Genomic DNA, 13,022 nt, shown 5'->3' on the forward strand with positions numbered 1-13,022 from the left:
GCGGGAGGCTGTTAGACGCACTTGGATTACCGGGCAGTCAACTGTCACCGCAACAGACCGGCGTCCTGCTCCACGCTCCTCTCCTCTCCTCTCCCGCGCGCACCGCAGATCATTAATTCTTCTCATAATTAAAAGGTAGACATGTGGGGAAAGCTGTAGAAGCATTTGATTGATTTTATAATGGGTTTTATATCCTTGGATCTGAAAAAAAAAGTTTTTATTGACGCTGCGTTAAATAGGAGCGCAAAAAGCTGGGAGTCATTCTCGGTGGAAGGACTTCTCTGAGAAAGACGTCTGTGATTCTCCTCAGCATCTTATTGTTTCACTCGGGCTGCAGTGTCAAGTCTGTTGAAGTGAGGTAAGTCACGGACAGGTTTTTTTCTTCTATAACTTTTTTGTTTTTCCCAACGTGTTTTCCAAAAAAGCGCAAAGGTTGGTGAGGATAATAGAGGATGGTGCTTGGGTTTAGTCACTCAGTTTACCTGCGGGGTTTGGGGACTAATTTAAGCCCCATTTTAATTGTACTGATGGAGGAATCTGCGGTTTGCTGGCGGTTGATGTCATATGAACTGGATTTGCATTGCGTGCTCCTAAGGTTTATGTTATAAATGCATTTTTAGCATATTGGCTGTGGAGGGAATGTTTACATATTAAAAATAATAATAATAATAAATAAAAAGATTAGATGAGAATTATTTTAATGAGAGAATAAATAAAAAATAATGCAAAATGCTTTGCGCACTTGCTCCTTTCTCTATTAAACGGTTGAAAAATTCAATAAAAGAGTGAAAAGAGTCTTCATCAGCTATGATAGCCTCTTGTAACGATTTCATGCATTTCCCATGAAGAAAAGCCTGGGCTTCCCCAGCTTAAATCCTAAATTAATATGGCACAAAAATACCACAACAAACTTCTTCAGATTGTACGCTCTCTGGTGACTCGTTGGAAATATATAAATGGATTTTCATTGTTTAACTACAAACTGCGTACATAAGGCAGCTCCTCCCGACGTATCTTCCTATTTGCAGCCAGATATATGTGACGAAGTGTTTTGCAGACGGATCTTTTTACGTCAGACACGCACTTTTATACATCCACACGCGCGCGACACCGCCGTGTATCCATACAGGATCCCGCTTCTCTTCAGAGAAATTAACGGAGCCAAAATGGTGAGACATCTGGTACGTTCCCCACAGCAGCACAATGAACTCACTTGTGAATACACACTGTAACGAGCATTAAAAAGTAACACTTATCCGAAGAGGAAATAAGAAACACTTGGTGCATTAACCGCACCAGGAGACCACATTGTCTATATTTTTACTTTCAGACAGGACTGCTGACTGTGAGTTATATTTTCATGAAGCAATTCCACCCAAGGCTTCCTTCTTCTCATCTGTCCTCCTGTGAAAATGTTACACGCTATTAAAAAAAAAACTTTTCCCTTCATATTGATTATATTAGCACATTCATGAAGGGGGCAAAATAGGCATTCCTTCACGGACCCAACGGGCCACAAGTCCCGTTCAAAAATGAAGTCAAAGTCGCTACTGAACGCTTCCAACAGTGGCAGCAAAAGCGCAGAAACTGGAGTGGCTGTGTGAGGATGTCTGCAGTTATATTGAGATTCTTCTTCTGGGGATTCCTTTCTGTTTTCGTAACCGTGATTGAAGAAAAAGCGTGGGTTTTTATTAGAGGCGATGCTGAGTGGCTTCAATGAGCTGATGTGTGAGTTTCTCAGCATATACAACTATGACACACGCACACACGCACACTGCGCAGTACAGAGGAAGACAAGAATAGCAACAAACACAGTGTCAGGCTGTCAAAGAGAGAGAGAGAGAGGGAGAGAGACGGCCCGAATGAGAGAGACAGCAGTGAAGAGATACGTGCAGACAGGCAGGCTGAGATATGTGGTGCCCTGCAGTGAATTGGGCTGGGATGGAAATGTGTCTGGCTGCTTTCTGAGCAACTGAGATAAGTTCTTTATTCATCATTCCGCACGCTGCCTGTCTGTCCCGTCTATCTGTCCTGTCTGTGTGGTTGGAGACAGACAGGCAGGCAAGCAAGCGCCAAATTTGCTTGTTTGTGCGCCCCCGTTTGAAGGGACTGAAGTAAAAGGTCTGGAAGCAAGAGCGAGGTGCTGTGTATAAAAGGATGAAAACGCAAGGACTGTGTCTTCAGTGCTTCATTTTAGTGATCTTAAACTTTTTTTGGCGACAGGTTTGTAAAGCTTTACACCTAAACGTAAACGGATGGATGCACGGAGACTGCGCACATTTTTCAGTTTTTCTGCTTTTGAGGGGAAAACAACGAGTAGCTGTGCTCTCTCTTGCACTCACACACCGATCACCTGTTGGTACTTATTAATGTTAATCAACCTAATTTTAACCAAATGCAATTCAGTCACCTTTAAAGTATCCCTGTCTCCCCATCTGAGCATCAATAGACTTGATTGTGAACAGTCAAAGACTCAGTTAGGGCTCAGAGTGAGTTAAAATTATTCTAGTCCAGAGCTGTTAGGGTGAATCCCCCTCCTCCGCCGCCGCCCCTGTGACCCTGTGCTTCAACCAGTTGGAAGTTGTGGACAATTTTGCTGTCATGCAATTAACTACTTAGTCAGGAGATGCTCAGAGAAACTGAATAATTGGGATGAAGTGTCACCCATTACAATTTAGACTTCCCATCAAAGCCGATCCAAGGGTGTGGTTTAACCTTTCAGTGACATAAGTGTAACTACATTGTCAGAAACAGAGGTCAGGCTTTACTTCTTAATTTAATGCTACTGGGGTTTCATTTTTCAGCACATGGCTGGCTCTGTGCAAAATGATTAAGGCATTTGAGGTACTAAAGTTGACTTAGGTGAAACCATTGGCAAAGCTGGACGGGTTGTGTGATGTGATTAAAGTTAAGTGTCACAATATGTGCTGCACAGCTGCAGCTCTTCCAGTTTCTCATGTTGCTCCACACTCAGCTCTCTGTATGAGTCTGATATGAACTTTATTCAGGCAAATGTTGTTATTCATGTATTTCCACGCAGACAAGAGGATCTGCTGTTGTAAAATTTAATTTCACAGTCATCTGTTTCAGTTATCTCCACCCCATTAAGTCCAGGTGGCTGGATCAGTAGTTTTAGCATAACAAAAGCTCAGAGCATTTGCATGCATGTGATTTGAGAATGAACTCAGTGAAATTCCAAGAAAAGTGACGGGCATGAGAGAGGAAAAGGTTTATGCTTCAGCTCGGTTGTTGACGAAATATGAACCATGCGATAGTGTCGCTTCTACAGCACTTCATGTGCTGAACAGCTGAAGTAGTATCAATAGGTGGTGCTAGAATAGAGCAAATAGCTGATGACTTAGTAAACAGAGGTTTGAACATGGCAAGTGTAGTGTGTGTGTGTATTTGTGACAAAGACAGAGACATGGTTATATCCACTTCTGGAGGCTCAGGATGCTTTTGTGTCTTCTCCGGCCAGTGATGTGTTCTGCTCCTATAATACCTGAATTCAATTTGCAGCACTGCCACTCAAGACTTTACAGCTGGATGGCTGGTGTCAAAATGTGCTCCATTATTACCTAAACCGATGGACTGTCCCTTAACCGAAATCATAAAAATATGTTTAGCAAAGCCAAAGGGTTTGTCAGTCAATATATATATATATATATATATATATATATATATATATATATATATATATATATATATATATATATATATATATATATATGTATATCAAAGAGGCCATTTAACTTGCAGATAGCTCTTAAATGGTAAGGTAGCTCATTATCAAATAGCTGTTAGCTGGTGCTAATGACTGGTTAAAGCGCCTTACAGCTATTAATTTGGGCTTTTAATGCAAATTCAATGCTCAAAAGGGCTTCCAAATTTCCTCCAAGCTAAATAAGCCTTTGAATATCTAGAATCTTCTATCTATGCTGCCTGTGACCAGTAAATACCTCCAAACAACAATTAACAATGCTGAAAGCTTCTAGGAAACTCATTTGATCTGAACTTTGTTATTAATAACTGAACACAAAGCTTTTATTCTGAGGGAAACCATAAGGTCAGACAGTACAGTGTATAAACAGTGTATGATGTGATTAAGTATTTTACATGAAAACAAGCTTGACCTTTCTCTGTGTTTCTGGGTCAGTTTGACAATAAATGGATCAAATATGACCATATGATATATAATTAGTATGCTAATATCCATAATCTTTTGTTTTCTGCTGTCTTCGGAAAAAAATGACTAAACAAAACAAAAAATGACACACTGTCCTCTATCCTCTTATCAAACTGGTATCTGCTGTTCATTTGCTAAAATGCCGTCATTATGCTCGTAACGTCATCTTTTCTCTCCTCCACTTATGTGCTATCATTTTTGTTCATGCGTACTTCCAGCTCATTTTATCATCTTTGCCTCAAACCTCCTCCTGTTTCATTTCATTCTTCTGTTTTGCCTTTTCCCGTCTTTATCAGAGGCTACGCTGACACACCAGCCTGCCTCGACTTATTTGATTTCCTTTTGTCTTTCTTTCTTGTCCTTTCTTCATCTCTGTCCTCTGTTGCTGCTCTGTCCTTTAACTCTTTGTCCTTCAAAATTAATTGCATTCTCAAGTCTCCCTTGTCTTTCGCCCATCTCTGCACTCCAACGTCCAAAACCTTTTCTCTCTACCCTTTTACCTTCTCGCTTCTGTGTTTGCTTGGAAAATGCTTCCTGAGAGTTTTCATCGCCTTACTATCAGCCTCTGATATAGTTGAGGAGAAGTACAGCCACCAAGTGCAAACAAGTAGCCATTACTGACACACTCAACACTGTTGGTTTGTCTCTGAGACATAAGACACACTTACTTTTTGCAATCTTTCAAGTCGAACAGAACCCTTCATGATGCGATTTTTGTTTTGTTTTCCTTCACTGGAGATCTTTCTATCTGTTTACAAGGGAAACAGGTATCCAGATTATCACTCCAGATATGCTCACGCATTCATTTTTCACAAACACTGACATTTATAGTGACGCAGTTGAATATTTTTGGGCGCTCTCACGTAGCAGTGCTGCATCTGCCTGCATATGTGGCTGCAATCTGTCAAGAAAGTGCCATAGACAGCAAGCTTTTTATTAATGAGAATTTGCCCTACATAAAAAGCCTTGAGAAAACATGATAAGGTCATTAAGAAAACAAGCTTGACATTTTAGAAAATATGCATATTAGTAATCTCTTCTAAGGCGGAGATTGATACCACGCTCGTGTTTGAAAAATCAATATGCAGCTAGAACAAGGAGACCGTGAACTTGGATGAAACAGCTACCATGGGCCCGTGTCTAGATGTAAAAGTGATAAGAATCAACCCAGAAACACAGATTTCTTTTTTACTCAGGTATTTGTTAGGTTCAACATTCAGTATAGGATATAACATATTCATTAGCTTTAGAGGTCCTAATAAGGCAGTTTTGCCACCTTTGGACAAACCCAAGTTAGCTATTTCCCCCTGTTTCTTGTCTTTTTGGCTATGCTTAGCTCAAAAACTTACATAAATGGTTGCAGCTTAGGGTTAAAATAAGGTTCCGGTTATGATGCAAGCTATGACGTAGATCTGACGCAGAAGTATAATTTGCATTTTAGTGTCAGCAGATTAGACATGTGACCTTCACAACTCCAGATAACTGACAACAAGCCAGCTAAACAGCAACAGCTGGTTGTAAGTTAATGTTATGCTAGTTAATGTTAAACTTGAGTATCCTTCAAAAAACACTTTGCCTCTGATAAAAATTACATTTCCACATTGTATAAGTTTATTCAAGTGAGTTCAACAGTGTCAGATCCACTTCAAATAAATAATAATAATGGATTGGATTTCATATAGCACTTTTCAAAGCACCCAAAGCACTTTACAATGCCACTATTCATTCACTCTCACATTCATACACTGGTGGAGGCAAGCTACTGCTGTAGCCACAGTTGCTGCCCTGGGGCAGACTGACAGAGGCGAGGCTGCCATATCGCGCCATCGGCCCCTCTGGCCAACACCAGTAGGCGGTAGGGTAAAGTGTCTTGCCCAAGGACACAACGACCAGGATAGAGAGCCCAGGGATCGAACCGGCGACCTTGCGGTTGCAGACACGCTTCCCAACCTCCTGAGCCACGGAGGACAGATGAGTTTCACTACTAACTTCTAAAAGCAACTAAGGGGCTAACAGCGGCTATCAGAGGCTAACAGCGGCTAAGAGTGGCTATCAGAGGCTAACAGCGGCTATCAGAGACTAACAGCAGCTACCAGAGGCTAACAGCTAACAGCAGTGAAAACAGCAGCATTTCACAAGAGGAAAGGTTTCAATGACAAGAGGACTCACATTGGACTCCTTTCATAAAGTTTTATAGCCTCCTCCCCAGTAAATAGATGTGGACACATACTGACATCTGAGGTAAACTGCACCCTGACAGCCTACGCTCACTACGGATGGACGGTGGCCAGAGTTGTTTGCCCTACAGTATTTATGCACTTGAGGGGTACGAAAACCGAACTTAGTTAGCCCAATCCCACACTGTAACTTTAATGTTATTTACTGAGTATTACTAAGATAATCAGGATGTTTTTTTGTTGTTGTGTTTTTTTTACGATTAATTAAGTGACATGTTGGTTAAGGCTCACTCATTAATGGAGAGAAGGCTCAAGAATGAGCTTTATTGTCCAAGTATGTGTAGACTTACAAGGAATTAAGCTCCGGCTGTTTATTTGGTCTCACTGTATGTAACAGAATACATGACAGACACTGACTGACATGACACACACAATTGCAACATAACAACAATATAGCATATTTATATTTATGGTGCAATCATGCATAGTGCAAAGATGTAGGGATGAATAAGTAATTACTTTAAGTGTTATTTGTACAGTATATGCAGTATATATTTAACAACAAACATAAAAAAGCAAAAACAGCTTAATGACATATTTTGACTATAAAAAAAAAAAACTCTAGTCATTGTAAACAACAAGATAAGAAATGATACAAAAATAATTTCAAGGCCCGAAGAAATATCTAGACTGAAAGCAAAGCCAAATGGGGTTGGCAGCTATTAATGTAGCTTGTTTTTTCCTTCCTTGGGCTGCTCTATGTGTGCTGTGAGACACTGGTAATTCTGACTTATTACAATATCCCTAGACTACCAGACCATTCAGTAATTTCCTTTGCTATTCAGCTCTTTTTCTTTCTCATTTTGGCTCACGCTCTCTATGACTCTCAGGACCGGCTATAATGCTAGGTGTAATCACCCTCTATTAAGGCTTCTGTGATTGATTGGTGGCACCAAGAGACAGCAGTTATGCACACTTTGGAGGCTGTAGCCAACGATTTTCTCCTTTCCCCTAACACATTTCTTTTTTTGGTCTGTGCGGCAATTTTCTGTGGAAATCTTGGTGGTGCTGCAGTTCTAAGTTGAATTCAAGTTTGGTGTTGTTCAGAAGCAGAACGATGTTTCTTAAGTTGCACGTACTATTCCCTGCATGACTGGGAATCAAATTTCACACACTGCCTCTGTTTTCAGCTTCAGAAGTGATGTTCTCTCCATTATCGCACACTGCTGTCCTCTCTCCATCCTTGACCTCCACGTGTGACATTCACAAACTCCAGTGATAGGCTAGAAGCCGCACACTATCATGATATTACCATGAAAAACCCTTGGTGCTCGTACAGTAATAGCGAGGTGGAGAAGTAGTCCTGGCTGACTCTTTTTGGGCCTGAGAGGGCTTCAGGATGAGGCTTTAGGGACTTGTTGTGTAAAGAGGAAGCGATTTGCAGCACAATTGCTCTGATCTTCAAAACCTCTCTGATCACACTCGCTGCTTCATACTTTGTCTTCTTTGTCATTGGGCTCTTTCATTTAGTCTCTCATTGCTCCTAACGTTAATTGAATTTGTACTGTAATGGTTGCTCATTTAGCCTGCCCATCTCTCTCCCATTACTTCTTTTATTACCTCCTCTTTTCATTTCTTTTTACATTTTTACCCTCAGGTCAAAATATTGAAGGACCGTTGGAGAGCCGCCGCTTCTATTTTAAAAATCCTGCTGACTAAATTGTGCACTCACAATAACAGCACCCATCCCTCTCACGTTGTCTCTCTCTGTCTGCTTACAGTTTGTAGCACCCAGATACAGCCCACTCTCTGACCCAACAGACCGTAATAGGAACACTCTGCCCAGAAGGGAATTGTTGTTAATGCCTTTCAGCTGAAGTCCAGCAGCAAAATACTTCTTTAATTGCTTTCCCATAGCCCTCAGCTGCTGTGTGTTTCCTCACGGTGCACATTGGTACAAGTGGCAGTGTAGAACAAAAGGCATAGTTATCCTACGGAGATCTGTACTGAATGTGGTTATGAGGCTTTCAAAGTTTGCGATTTTCAGTTATTGACTACTTATAGATCTGAGTCTATGCTGATTTAGATATTTAAGTAATGGATATTGAATAAGGAGAAAAAGGGACCATTTTAGCAAAAATGCTGAATTTAACATCTCCAGATTTTAATCAAAGATTTGAGCAGAATTGTGTGTAAGAATGTAACAATAAAAATAACTAGCAGGTGAGAAGTAGTAAGAAGTAAGTAACCATTAAAGTTTGATCCCGACACAGTTGATAAAAATGTAAAACAATAAAAAAGTCTTTTAAAAACATATTTATGGAAAGCAAGGGTCGAGAGGGAGACACCTCCTGTGAACGGTCCTCACTTCATGAGCGTGCTGTGGAGGAATGCGCACATGATTTTTATTTATTTATTTAATTTATTTCGCTGGAATGAAAACGCAAAGTTATCTTTAAAGATGTGAATTATGAGCTGCAGATGGAGGGAGGGAATACAGAGCACTGTAAGTCACCTAGATGACAGAGCGGTCCTGGGCTCAGCCCATCTGTCACCATCTTTCTTCACTCTGAACTGGCTGTAAAACGCCGAAGGGGGATGTTTTTCTGTTTGTGTAATTTTACTTCAAACTGTATTTTAAAGTGAACACAAAAAGCAAAAACAGAGTACGAGATCGGACCTTAGACTTTAGGCTTTTCAAGTTACTTAATAACACAAGTTGGGGGAAAAAACCTGCATCTCAGCGAGGCCTAGTTTTTATGGCGTAAAGATGGAACGCGTTCACTAATCTTTGGAAGACTGCGTGGGATAATAATTCAACAAGTATAAGAAGCATAATGTGTCTCAATATAAAAATGTGGGGGAGTTTGTCATCTGCAGTACATTATTTAAATGTAAAACATTCATAAAATAACCAAAAATATAACCAAAAGCACTGAATCGCCGTCGTGTGTAGGTGGCACTGCTTCGGAAATAGACACGATTTTGTTGTCGAAATCACTGCAGGGGTTTGGGGAAAACATCCACAAATGCGAGAGGGGCTTGGATCCAAATGTCAGCCAGACTCTTGCTCTACATTTAGATTTTTTTGTTGCACATTTAAAATGTACAGTTGTGTGTGTGTGTGTGCTTCATGAGAAGCTATTCATGTGATTGAAAAATTTCTATGCTATCTTTCCCAGTCCTACTTTTTACCTAATATTTCATGATAGTATTATAAAAAAAATATATAACAACATCAACGAGCAAATTATAAAACAAGTAATCTATGTTTAGATTTTACTGGAATGATTTAGCTGGGTTGCTACCAGAGCAGTATAATAAGGTTATTTTGCATTTTAAGTAACAACTCTTTTGTTTGTTTGTAACATTTATGTAAAATCTTTTTACCCCTGTACTTATACATTGTATTATATTTTCCATGAATGCACAAATGTTAAAAAAAAAAAAAACGTTTTAATATATGCAGCTTAACAAGAACAAGACTCTAGCTGCAAGTAAAATTAAATTTAAGGAATAATGTGCAACTTGTTAAACATTTATATGTCAGCTAAGATGAAATTAACCAACTGGGAAACCTTTCACTGAAGAGAAATTACTCAAGTAATTATAAAATGTCCATCAATTTGATTTCAATTAAACTGAAGATTCTGCAGATTGAGTAGCGCGATGGAAGCACTTTGCACAAGCGCATCTACATAATGAAACTTCATTTGGATGGTGCTAATGGACTATTATGATACTGACTGTAATAGTAACAGAGCACAACACCGGGCACATCAATGTACATTCATCCACGGATTAGTTAATAGCAGGCCAATTTGCAGTGTTCTTTGCTGGCCGTACTCTTCCTGGGCTCTAAATGGTTGCCACGAGCATGGCACAGATAATGATAATGGTATCAGAGAGAGGAAATGGGAGACCGGGTGACTCTCTTCACCTCTGCAAACGTATGAAGGTTTTTTTGGTTTTTTGCGTGCGTGCGTGTGTGTGTGTGTCTGCAGATGAGTGAGTGCGTTAATGCATGAAGCCAGGAGGACATGTGCAGAAGAATACCTTCAGCCGCCACAGACAAAAAACTTACGCTGCGATAAAACACTCCGACCATTCGCCAAGTGAATGCACATGTAGACCAGACAAAAAGAAAAAGTCAGAGCTTTCCACAGAAGCTTTAAAATGTCTTTAGGAGAAAAATGAAAGACAGCTTTAAATAATTACATCTCATTAGTTATTTTTAGAGCAGTGACTTGGAATTAGCCTAGTTTTTAATGTGCACAGTTTGCGGCAACCTCTTTTGCACGACAACAGGTTTCCATGATGTATTTATGCTTCTGTTTGTCGAGACAGTGCTCGCATCCATCACTGTGAAGAAACTGTACTCTGATCTCGAGGCATTTTTTTCACGCTTTGATACTGTGCACACCTGACAAGATGTCCTCGAAGCAACATGATTGATATATTTGCACCAAGTCCCCCCACACACACGTCTTCTCTCTTCCACTATCATAGAAATCTGGAAAAATCAAAGCTTTTCAGGCAGCTGAAAACACAGATTCCGAAAAGATAACTGTGCTTATCTAAGAACACGAAGTTAAACACAACACAGTTTTAAGAGGCGCTCTGATCTAAGGCTGTATTTTTTTTATTATTGAGATTGTTATAAATATTAGTGGAATATTTTGAAGTCAGTTTTCCTGCTTCTGAAGAAGGACCCAGAAGTGTCAGTTTTCCCCTCAGCTCTCTGTTTTTTGATCATTTCTGCAAGTAAAAATATTCACAGAGGGTGAGGAAGAGAAGTGGACCTGGCTATTTGCACATGAAATAGAAGAGTTTAGTGATGAGTGATTCTCTGAGCTGCAGTTACATACAAAAAAAAAAAAAATCAGTGCTCTGCTAAAGTGAGCCTAATGTGGTCCTGCTGCCAGGGCATGACCAATCATAGGGTGCCACTAGATTACTCCCCCATTTCACATTACAGTTAGCAGCAAGCCTTTGTGCATTAGGTCTGCAAATGCAGTAGGAAACATGGCACCGCATTCGAAGTAAAGGTGCAGTCCAACGATTTCCTTTAATCACTCTTGCAGAGTCAGTGAACTTTACAACAAGAGATTCTGCATGCGGTGCGTGACCTACCTGCCGCTCAAACTTAGGTCACACAGAAGATTTAAAAGGTGTCATGCTGACGTGCGAAGCCACCCGCAGGATGTGGAAATATGCTTAAGGGAAGCAAATCTTGAGAGTATACGAATTAAAATATCGGCAAAGATGCGTGTGTAGCGAGGCCGCCTCCTTTCCATTCTCGGTAACGTAATTAGATCTGTTATTCAGGCACAATAAAAATCCTCTCGCCCATGTCCGCGCATGATGTGGGAACCTTATGTGGGCTTGGTTTCATTCCAGACATTTCTGCTCAGGCAGCAGCACTCGGGCCTTTCATTATCTGCTGCCTCCAATCAAGGTTGATTTTTTTACCATCTCTCAAAACTTTCAACATTTTCTTTGAACTTTGTGAAGTAGCTTTCCTCGTTCGGCATATGTTAGTGAAATTGATGTAATTGCGGGAGACATTCATATTCATAGCGAGCGGAGCAGATGGCTAAAGCTAGTGGAAGTGGTTTGGATGTTTGTGTGCATGAGTGTGCGGCTCAGGTTGAGGCTGCGCTGATGAACAATGGGAAAGGAGTTTGGAGAACTTTTCTGGTCTTCGGCATGCTATTAGTTTCAGATAAAGATAACTTAAACAGAAGTATACTTCATATGCCAGTATAAATACATCCATATTTTTTTCTGTCACTGTGACATTTGTCTAGTTAATTTGTTTCTGAGTGGCTATTTTCTTTTGTCTTTGTGTTCACTAACAGGACTTGACATTTCATAATGCCATTTCTCCCCCTCTGCATTAAAATGAACAGATTGAATGTGTTGATGGACTCTGTGTACTTATGCAATTAGCCCAGAACAAAACAATAATCAGAGCTCTGGGCTGAAAAACGAAAATTTCTCTTGATATCCTGCAGGGCCAGGATCAGAGATCAAGATCGCGACTGGCATAAAAAAATATACCCTCTTTGTGGCAAGTGGTAGTTTGCTATGCTGCAGAGAACAGGTTAAGAACAAAGCTAAATAAAGTGCTTTACAGAGAAATGTATTTATATTTTATCTGGAACGAGATAGCGTGTCTCCTCTTGGTCCAGCAAGGAAGCTCGGGCTGCATTTTCCTGCAGGGAGAAACACGGATGGCTGATTGTCAGTCCCATATAAAGAGAAAAGCATGCGGGCTGTGTCCAGATCTCCAAAAAGGATGAAGAAGTTTCACTTTAGCTATTTATAGCAATTTGCAATTCTCCAGAGAGGTTAAATGGGATAATGTGCATCACCGTTACAGCTGTGTGTTGTCAGCGCAGCAGTGATAAGTTATGTTGTTACTTGGTGACAGTGACAGTAAAAGCAGGAAAGCATTTACTGGGAAGAACACAGAGATCAAAAGAGAGATTCTTTTGTCTGTTTTTTACTTTTTACTGTGCATGGATTTATTAATTGGAGAGCCAGCATTTAGTTGACTCAACTAAGACATCTGGAGATTGTTTAGTTAGTTGCTGTAGTCATTATAGGTGAAATATTTTAGCTGTTGCTCATATATTTATTGCCTAGTTGCCTTT

General features: G+C 40.2%; 1 protein-coding gene across 2 annotated transcripts in view; it reads left to right on the top strand.

The window, feature by feature from the left end:
• The window catches only part of calcr (calcitonin receptor), a 59,453-nt gene continuing 46,431 nt past the window's right edge, over window positions 1-13,022 (top strand). Inside the window, exons 1-2 of one of the 2 annotated variants that reach the window (XM_039606051.1) lie at window positions 1-135; window positions 240-358. The gene's annotated coding sequence lies outside the window, so the exon portion shown is untranslated. Of the gene's footprint in view, window positions 359-13,022 lie in introns of both variants that reach the window. The other variant, XM_039606052.1, reaches the window with a different exon arrangement.

This window comes from Oreochromis aureus, linkage group 22 (genome assembly GCF_013358895.1).
Source record: "Oreochromis aureus strain Israel breed Guangdong linkage group 22, ZZ_aureus, whole genome shotgun sequence".
In the NCBI taxonomy this organism is placed as follows: domain Eukaryota; kingdom Metazoa; phylum Chordata; class Actinopteri; order Cichliformes; family Cichlidae; genus Oreochromis; species Oreochromis aureus.